Below are 9,594 nucleotides of genomic sequence, written 5' to 3'. Positions count from 1 at the left end.
ATGGGCAGGATTGAAAAACCTGCAAGCCTTTGGTACACAGCAAAGTCAAAATGTTACAGTCTGAACATCAGTACAGTGTGGAGTATCTACTAATCCTACCTGAGGCTTGTTTGCCATTTCTGTAATGTAGAAATACGTATCCCTCCTACATACCTCATCGCGAGGATTAAATAAGTTATTTGAAGTTACTTGCAAGAGCCCAGTACATAGCAAATATTCACTGAAGGTTCATTCTCTACTTCCCTTCGCATCATTGAAAAACATATGAAGGTGTATTTTTTAACATACGGTTTGTTTGTTCTTCCTTTTTGTCTGTATAAATGTAAGGAGTATGAATGCAATGACATGTTCTGAATTAATAAGGAATGCAAAATAAGAGGCAAAAACATCAATATTCCAAGTCATGTAACCAAACATTCAGGAACAGTCCTCCACTGCATAAGCTTCCCCTACAGAGCTGTCACATTTTTTTTTTCATCACAATCCTCTTCTCATGCAGCTTTATGGCCATCAAAACATTTTATCTTCTCTTGGGTCTATGGTTCAAGGATTTTATGCTTATCAGGTAAGCCTTATGGTGTCTATATGACAAGTGTATTGAGTTATTTGCATTTATAATGCCCACTTCAGTCCTTAATTGGAATAGAGGCATCTGGTTAATGTACTAAGAGATATTCTTTCTTAACATCAGTTCAGATTCCTACGGCAGGCCATGTTCAGGGAAAGAAAAAGCTGAAATCGAAGGAAGGCCATTAGAAGTGTTGAAAAGCTACAAAATTACCTCTGTACTTTTAAGGTGCAGATAAAAAAACTTTTAGCAGGACTCTATGTTGACACATTAATTATTAATATTAAAATGGTAATTAATTTAGTATTCATAAATTATGCTTCCCACACATCCCCACTCACATCATGGTTGCATGAGTTTCTAATTTCTTGCCTCCAGGATTTTGGAAGACAGATTTTTTTTTTTTTTTTAAGAGTTAAAGGAATGAGTATAAAAAGTTACACTTTTTTGTGTGGTTTTTTTTTTTTTTGGTGGAGGGGAGACAGAGTCTTGCTCTGTAGCCCAGGCTGGAGTGCAGTGGCACAGTCTCAGCTCACTGCAAGCTCCGCCTCCCGGGTTCATGCCATTCTCTCACCTCAGCCTCCCTAGTAGCTGGGACTACAGGTGCCCACCACCACTCCTGGCTAATTTTTTGTATTTTTAGTAGAGACTGGGTTTCACCGCGTTAGCCAGGATGGTCTTGATCTCCTGACCTTGTGATCCGCCCGCCTCAGCCTCCCAAAGTGCTGGGATTACAGGTGTGAGCCACCGTGCCCGGCCTTGTGTAATTTTTAATACAAGACATGCAAAGTCTTACACAGTCAGTTGATCCCATCAGGAACAAAATATGGCACGAATTCCAGAAACAAGAACGTACTTTTTTTTTTTTTTGCTTTGCACTTAGGTTTTTCAGTCTATGCAATTATTGATTCGCCAAGGACAGTAACAGTCAAATACTAGAGAAGAGAGGAGAAATATTTTTGTTTCTTCTAAAGAGGTGAAAATAAGATTTTTTTTTATATTTCTCACTCATAAGATTTTTAAACTCTTAAAAATGCAATATGGTCTTTTCAAAGCACATGCCATCTTAAAAAAATATATTAGCAATGTACATTTGCACTCAAAGAAAAACATGCAGCACCATTGTCTTCTGACAAAATTCTACATAAAAAAGCCTACACAACTTTCTGCAAATATGTTCTGTCTTTATTATTCAGGGACTCCAAACCACAAACATGCAGTGCAATATTTATTGTTTCTTATTTCCGTACGCAACACGGGACCAATGATGTCTTCTGACAACTGTTTCCCAATGGTTGAAGAGCAGTCTCTTTGCTTTAAAGTACTCTTTTTAACTTGCTGATGTGAGGTATAATTGGAATTCAGTAAAACTTGAGGCTCCAATAGAGGGTGGAGGATGAAGGATGGAGGAGAAATACTTAAGGTCTACCCTGTGCCACAAACTTACCGGAAAAAGGTTTACACCGAAAATAACAACCAAAAAACCTCAGATTTTATCAATGCACCCTTTAAAAAAGTGTTTTTTTAATTTCTGAAAGCAGCTTAATGTGAATCAAAAGCAGTTCCTGAGTAACTGCAGTAAACAGTCTTTTAAAATATATATGTACATACACATGTACATATGTGTATGTATATGTATACATATATGTATTTACAACTTAGCTCATTTTTTGGTTCTGCCTTGATTTACCTCCCCAGCATTTAGTCCCTTCTTTCTTTTCAGTCCCCAGTGTGCAAGTACAATAGCATTAGCTCTGGGAGTCGGCGTGGAGCAGATGTTCCTTATTACTCCTGTGAGGTCATCTGCTTGTCTGACAGGCCAGGTTTCCAGAGTTGCTGCAGGTCATAGTTCTCTCAGTCTCACAAAAGCTTTGAGCATCATGGCCCCCTCACGTTTTCTTCATCAGATGCCATGACTGCCACATGTGGAGCTTGTTGTAGGCTGTCTGGAGTATCTCTATGTAACTTACCAAATTTGTGCTTAAATACTGTCTCCAAATCTTTTCTTGGAACCGGCAGAGCTTCGTAGCTTGGAATCATTCCAAATTACTTTTCATTTTCACTACCTTTTCTTCTGGGAAAGCAGGACCAGAAATGACATAGATGTTCTCCAACAGCTACATGCAAGTGTTTCAATTCAGACTGAATATCATTTGGCACCATCTGGTTTAATGGTTTGCTGTGTTCCTCCCTGCATGAGTGCCCCTCCAGGTGACAGTGCTGTGATGGTACTACCAGAGAGAACCTGAGTTAACTTGGGTGTATAAGCTTTCATTTCTTGTCCAATACTTTGAAAAGAATAATGTCCTGACTTATTTCCTACTGTAGTGACTGGGTTGGGGTTGGACCATAATACCTATCTAACTTCTTGAGGTTTAGTGCATTCATTTTCACAAAATTATTTTTCCCCAAGTCTTCGTATTCAATGGACTCTTGTAATTTCGCCCTTTTGACTACTGGCTGAAAGCAGTCTGCATCTCCGGAATTTCCATCCATGCTGCTGGGCTATTTTGTTCATTTTCTGCTTCTTGTTTCCTGAGTCCAGCTGCCTGGACCATGGCACTTTGATGGTTAAATCTCTTGATGGCAACATTACTATTCTCTTTTATGGATTTAGAATTGGAAGCAGATGGCACAGAGGAAATGCCATAGCCCTCATCTAATGATTTATCTCCCAAAGCTGTTAAATCTAGTAGTAGGTTTTTCACTCCTAATGAAACCATTGCTTTTAGGCGTTTTTCATCTATTTTGGCGTATTCTGCAAAGACATCCTTTGACCCAGCATTCAGCTGATCCCTGTGAAAATAATGGGACTGGAAAAAACATGTCCAGAATCCCTTCCCTGTCGTGTTGTGGGGAACATTTTCTGCATATTTAATTTTTACTGCTGGATAGGTCCTAACTATGACCTCAATGATATCAGAAGTTAAATTGTATCTCAGAGCATTACAGCCATCCGTTTGGGGCCAGACATCAGCCAGAAATGCAGCAGCAATGCCAACATCCTGCTTATGACTGGATGTGGAGAATTTTCTGTTGCCTTCACATTTAAACAACTGGCCCAGAATTCCTCAGCACTGATCACTTGGCTCACAACAAGGTCTTTATAAAGCTGAAACAAAACAGGATCTTCTTGCAGAACTCTGTTCTTCTCTTCCAGTTCTTTATTTGCTTTCCTCTTGAATTTGGGCTGCAGCAGCTGAAGAAGGTCCTTTACTGCATCTTGCTCTTTCACTGCTGGGCTTTCATTGGAAAAATGGAAGTTATTTGTTTTTGTCCCCTGCATGCAGGTCCAGCTGATGCTGAATTTTATAGCTTTTCCTTCTGGACTAATTTCCTGGCATTTAATATCCACACACATATGGCTGATTGTAAATCTATTTTTGCCTTCAGGTGCCCAAGCAATTCTTTCTGCCACAAAGTATAGAGCTCCATCCTGCTTCTTTTGACGCACTTCCTTCACAATCAGCAAAACTTCTTCAGATGAGGTTGCCATGGTGGCTGGAAGGTGCAGGTGGAAGCTACAATTCTAGGCAAGAAACTAACTTGATTGAATACATTCGAGTTCCGCTGCGCTTCTTAGAGCGGCTGCTGGGAAGAGACTGAAACCCAGTGGACGCAGCAGTCGCCACTGCCTCTGTTACTGGGGGTGTCTCACCTCCATCGCTGGCTGTGAGGAATCTGAAGACACGTGACTGGGAACACAGTTTTTTTGTTGTTGTTGTTTTTTAATATCTAGGTCTTGGGCCAGTGGCTCACACCTGTAATCCCAGCACTTTGGGAAGCTGAGGTGGGTGGGTCACCTGAGGTTGGGAGATCGAGACCATCCTGGCTAACACGGTGAAACCCCATCTCCACTAAAAATACAAAAAATAAGCTGGCCGTAGTGGCACATGCCTGTAATCACAGGTACTCAGGAGGCCGAAGCAGAAGAATCACTTAAACCCAGCAGGCAGAGGCTGTGGTGAGTTGAGATCAGCTATCGCACTCCAGCCTGGGCAACAAGAATTAAACTGCATCTCAAAAAATATATATATATGTATATAATATATATGTATATATGTATGTGTATATATATGTATATGTGTAGGTCTTTGGAAAGGTTTTTCGGTCTTACTCTGCTGTCCAGGCTGGAGTGCAGTGTTACAATCTCAGCTCACTACAACCTCCACCTCCTGGGTTCAAGCGATTCTCCTGCCTCAGCTTACCAAGTATCTGGGATTATAGGTAAATGCCACCATGCCCAGCTAATTTTTGTATTTTTAGTAGAGACAGGGTTTTGCCATGCTGGCCAGGCTGTCTCTAACTCCTAACCTCAAGTGATCCACCTGCCTCAGCCTCCCAAAGCACTGGGATTACAGGCATGAGCCTCCACACTCAGCTGGAAAGCCTTTTTAAAAAACTGTAAGTCCTTTTATTGGAGAGAGAGAGGGTGGGCATCTCTGAAGCCTACGAGAAGTGAAGAGATGCTCCAGGAGCCCAGAAAAATCCAGGTCTGAGGCTTTCAGGGGAGGAGGACTCTGAGTCCAGAGAGCAGTCTGAGCTTCCGCTCTGTCTCCACTCCCATCCCCTCCCGAGGCCCGCAGTGGTGTGGTTCTATGGAGCACCTCGTAAGAATCAGGGCTGGGCACCCAGATTCCTAGTCTTGCCAAAGATGAGAGCAGGCTCTACAACAAGAAGGGCCACAAAACCCAACCCAAAGGGCAGGGAAATGCAGGTATCTCACCAGTGATCAGGGGGGCCCTGAGATGCTTCCCTGAAACTGTGGTCCTTCCTTAGCCCCAGGAGCTTAGGATGACTCAGAGAAGGAACTCCAAGAAAGGAACCTATTCCATGAGTGCAGGATCATAATTGAGTTTATGTAAACATCTTAACATGTGCTATAGTTTTTCAACTCAACTTTGCGATTTGTACCCACTGATATTCTAGTATAATGACCCCCAAATAGCTCTTCTGTCATTTAATTTTGTAGAAATTAGTACAATTTTAAAGTATATATACTTTCAACTAAAAGATTCTAAACACTGAAGCAAACCAAATCCAAAATTTTTTAAAAGTTTAAAAATATGCATATAAACTTGCCAAGAGAGAACCAAAGACTGTCTCGTACCTAGTACTCCTATTCCCTTTTTTCCCTCGAGGCATTAATTTTATATTAATAACACTTAGCTTTGATGGATGGTTGCATTGTTTGAAATATTGCAGAGTTAAGTCATTTAAACACTGTTACTTGGTTCAGGACAAATTCTGAAATGTTTCATCTCAGTTAAGGTCACTATGACTAATAAAATAATATACAATCTGTGGCTGCTTCATAGAGAGTGCCTAGAAAAAGAATGTATTGCCCAAAATTATTCATTGTAAAGAATGCGTTGTAACTACCAAAGAAGTTAATATTGTAGTTTTTCCACCAGGACACAGAAATAATAAATGCTTACTAATTATATAACATGTAAAGGAGTTTTACACTAATAAAGATTAGATTCACCATAGTCACTTGTGAACATTCACAATAGGCCATTCCTAAATATCAGATTAATGGATTGCACAACTCTTAGTAGAAAAAGAAATGGACAGAGAAGAACAGCATCTGGGATCAGAGACTGGCTATATAAGATTTTTATATTATTTTCTCTTTACAAAGACATTTCATATTACCAAATAGCTAGATAATAAAGGGAGAACAGAAATTATATTATTTTATCACAGTAGAAAATGTTTTAAAGGAAAAGCAATGAAATGAATAGGATTTTTCTAAGTCAATAGCTATTCTATTCTTATAATTGTCTTAAAGATGTGCTCAATTTCAGGTTTTGTCTTTTATCCTGTTTTATTTCTTCCCCACTTTTTAAAATGGGATGGTAGGCCCCTATTCTAATATTCTAATAGCCATGTTACTATGCAAAAGCACAGACCATTTTGGCCTGGCTGTTCCTCCTGCCCTTAGTAATAGTTAAATAAGCAAATTACCTTTGCAGCTCGCAAGAGTCCTGCTGTTCCTCATTCTTTCTCTTGCAAATTATCCCCCAGGAAGATACTGATGTTTGGACTTAGGAAATGGTAGTGGAAAGCAACTCAGATTCTTACAATTAAACCAAGAAAGATTTCTCGATGAAGTGTCATATAGGGTGACTGACTACAGTTAACAACAATGTATTGTACATTTCAAAATAGTTAGACAGGACTTGAAATACTCCTAACACATAGAAATAATAAATACTGAAGAGGATGGATACCATACATATCCTAACTTGATCATTACTCATTCTATGCATGTAACAAAATATCACAGGTACTCCATAAATACATACAAATATTATGTACCAATTTCAAAAATTCACTCATGTATGTGTTTTGGGTTTATTAACTACTAGATTTTTGAGAGCTAAGGAAGACTAGGGTAGCAACATGTAGATGAAGATTTATGTTTGCTCTTAAATTGGTTCATGCAAATTTACTGTTTTCTAATAATATTCTTATATGTATGAATACAAATTATGTGTTCATTCCAGCAAGAATGCTATAAATACTAAAATGAATTTAAACTGTTAAGTAATTGCATATGTGTACCTAGGTAGCAAATTTACTTACACAGACAAATCTCAGGCAAAAGAAAAGGAATTATGATTCAGATCAATCATGTACAAGCTAATACTAGTTTTTGACAGCCTATTAAGTCGTGCAATAATTCCTCCCCCTCAAGACAACATAAGAGGGTGAGGGAGAGGCAACATCAGATTTAATGTTGTTATTGCAATAATTTCAACATCAGGCTGGAGAACCTACACAAGGATGATGGTAGACAGCTCCTGAGGACAGGCACGGTTCCTGGTGTATGTGAGGCCTCACACCTTGCCAGTGCCAAGTATACAGCAGTCACTTAGAGTATGCCTGTAAGAGTGAATAAATCTAGAGACATGTGGGGAACGAAAAAATGAAAAAGATCGTTCGACGAATTATTTCACATAGAATTTAACATTATGAATTCTCAAATCTTGGAAATGTAAAGATTGGAAAGTAGAGTTGGTTCCTGAGGAAAATTTGTCCTGGTCAGTTTTATGTGTCAACTTGACTAGACAACAGTACCCAGTGATTCAATCCAACACTAATCTAAATGTTGCTGCAAAGGAATTTTGTAGATGTGGTTCTCTACAATCAGTTGACTTTAGGTAAAGATTATTCTCAGTAATAGGAGTAGGCCTCATTCAATCAGTTGGAAAGCCTTAAAAGCAAGACTGAGGTACCCCTGGGGAGGAAGACATTTGACTTCAAAACTGAAACATCAGCTCCTATCTGAATCTTCAGCCTATCAGCCTGTTCTACAAATTTTGGACTTTCCAGCCTCTATAATCTCATAAGCCAATTTTTTGAAATATCTAAAATAAATAGGAACTAAATATACTGGTGACATAGGAGATATATCTTACTGGTTCTGTTTCTCTGGAGAAAGCTGAATGACATAGTGTCTTAGTAGAAATTTTAGGGACAATATCTTTTTGGCAGTTGACATTTTTAAGCAAACACCATTTTGTAATGAGATGGTCTTTCCTTGGTCATCAGACTATTTGCTAAATTAGTGGAAGTTTGAATGCCTTAAATATAAAGTTGACTGTTGAAATTTGATTATAATGCCATGGTTTGTGTCTAGGTGTCAAGTCTATGTTTGAAAAATAAAAGCAGCTACATTACCATTTTAGAGGACATGTGAGTTCCTTATGCATGAACTTTCTAAGCCAGTAAATGCCTGCCCACTCTCAATTAAAGTCAGAAGTTGGCCAGGAACAGTGGCTCACACCTGTAATCCCAGCACTCTGGGAGGCCAAGGTGGACAGATCATGAGGTCAAGAGATTGAGACCATCCTGGCTAGCACGGTGAAACCCCATCTCTACTAAAAATACAAAAAATTAGCCAGGCATGGTGGTGGGTGTCTGTAGTCCCAGCTACTTGGGAGGTTGAGGCAGGAGAATGGCGTGAACCTGGGAGGCAGAGCTTGCAGAGAGCCGAGATCACCCCACTGCACTCCAGCCTGGGCGACAGAGCAAGACTCTGCCTCAAAAAAAAAAAAAAAGTCAGAAGTGTAAGTTAGTTAACCAAAAAATGAAGCCACTTCCATAGTCAGCCCTACTATTGTTTCACATTTTAACAGCATGGAAATGTTATCTTCCTCCAGCAGGAACAGAAGGGACTCAGTAAGTATCCTTGAGGAATCACTGGCTGCTAAAACCACTCACTCATCATCTCCTCTTCACAATCAGTACACTCTGTATTCTGCCTGGGTTAGTGAGAAATAGAACTTGCACTCCACATCACACATAGGTAGGGATTTTTCTTTTTCTCCTAAGACTTGGGAACTTTGGGAAGAAGGTGGGAAGCAAGGAGAACCATTGTTAATGTTTACTTGTATTTTATCCCATAACCAAAAAGGTGATCTTTTTTTCTACCTCTGATATTATCCTTACTGCAACTAGTTTGGGACGTATTGATCTCTTAAGTATTCTGTACGTAGATAGAGAAGATTTGAGAATACTGAACTCATCACTAGAGTGAGAGCATAAGGAGAAGAAGAGGGATTTTTTTTTTAAACTGACAAAGAATAAACCTAAATATAGGGAGACATACTGGATAATGTTTCAAGTTTTCAAAAGAACTGACAAAATATCCTAATTTAAAAAAAATGAAAAAGAAGTGATGCATTGGTTTATGCCAAGTAAAAATAAATAAGATGAAGACAGAGATGACTTTTTGATTTATCTAGAGTCACTGAAGGCAGAAATGTTGAGAAAAAATAAACAGGGTAATTATCAAGAACTTCAGAAATTAAAAAGATACAAAAGAAATTATAACTACATGGCAAACAGAAGTTAAACAGTCTGTCAGATGAGTTAAAGGGAGACACGGAAGCAAGGAAATTGCCTCAGGAAGTGGGGAAGACTATCTAGAATATATACAGGTGAAGGAGAGGGCTTAGGCAAAACAGATGATTGAGATGAATTAGAAAGATGATGGAGATACAAGGGAGGGAGGG

The 9,594-nt window shown here is 39.1% G+C and overlaps 1 pseudogene across 1 annotated transcript; it reads right to left on the bottom strand.

The window, feature by feature from the left end:
* Window positions 1-2,457: 2,457 nt before the first annotated feature.
* On the bottom strand, window positions 2,458-4,064 carry LOC105517070 (annotated as a pseudogene). The gene has a single exon (XR_001002604.1). The product of XR_001002604.1 is annotated as a general transcription factor IIH subunit 1 pseudogene (transcript).
* Window positions 4,065-9,594: the final 5,530 nt, after the last annotated feature.

The sequence above is a fragment of the Colobus angolensis genome, unplaced genomic scaffold (genome assembly GCF_000951035.1).
Source record: "Colobus angolensis palliatus isolate OR3802 unplaced genomic scaffold, Cang.pa_1.0 Scaffold108, whole genome shotgun sequence".
NCBI lineage: Eukaryota > Metazoa > Chordata > Mammalia > Primates > Cercopithecidae > Colobus > Colobus angolensis.
This window is presented reverse-complemented; position numbering and strand designations above follow the sequence as displayed.